Source organism: Myotis davidii, unplaced genomic scaffold, assembly GCF_000327345.1.
Source record: "Myotis davidii unplaced genomic scaffold, ASM32734v1 scaffold609, whole genome shotgun sequence".
In the NCBI taxonomy this organism is placed as follows: Eukaryota; Metazoa; Chordata; class Mammalia; order Chiroptera; family Vespertilionidae; genus Myotis; species Myotis davidii.
The window spans coordinates 2,177,052-2,177,445 of record NW_006300164.1 but is presented as its reverse complement, the minus strand read 5'-3'; the positions used below and the strand labels follow the sequence as shown (position 1 = coordinate 2,177,445).

Sequence of the window (394 nt, the reverse complement as noted above, 5' to 3'; positions counted from 1 at the left end):
CTAGCCATAACCTAATGGCAACCATAATACTATCCTCATCCCAAAAACTAACCTTATTATTTCCCCTAACTCTAACCCTAATTTTTTCCCTAACTCTAATCCTATCTTTATCACTTATTCTAACCCTCACACTATCCTTATTCCAATACCTAAGCCTAAGCCTAACCCTACTGCTATCCTTATGCCTAACCTTATCCATATTCCCTTACCCTCACTCTCACCTTGTCCCTAACGCTAACCCTAACCCTAACTCTGCCCCCAACAGGGTGCTCCCTCACCCAGGGCCTGGGCCTGTTCTGGGTCTGGGTCTGTGTCCAGAGCACCCAGGGGGCCCAGGGCGGGTCCGACCCCAACCCAGCACTGACCCGGCACAGAAATGAGACCCAGATCCCTT

General features: G+C 49.7%; 1 protein-coding gene across 3 annotated transcripts in view; it reads left to right on the top strand.

Moving 5' to 3' along the window:
* The window catches only part of LOC102760796 (ficolin-2), a 39,152-nt gene that overhangs the window by 20,506 nt on the left and 18,252 nt on the right, over positions 1-394 (top strand). The window lies entirely within an intron of this gene.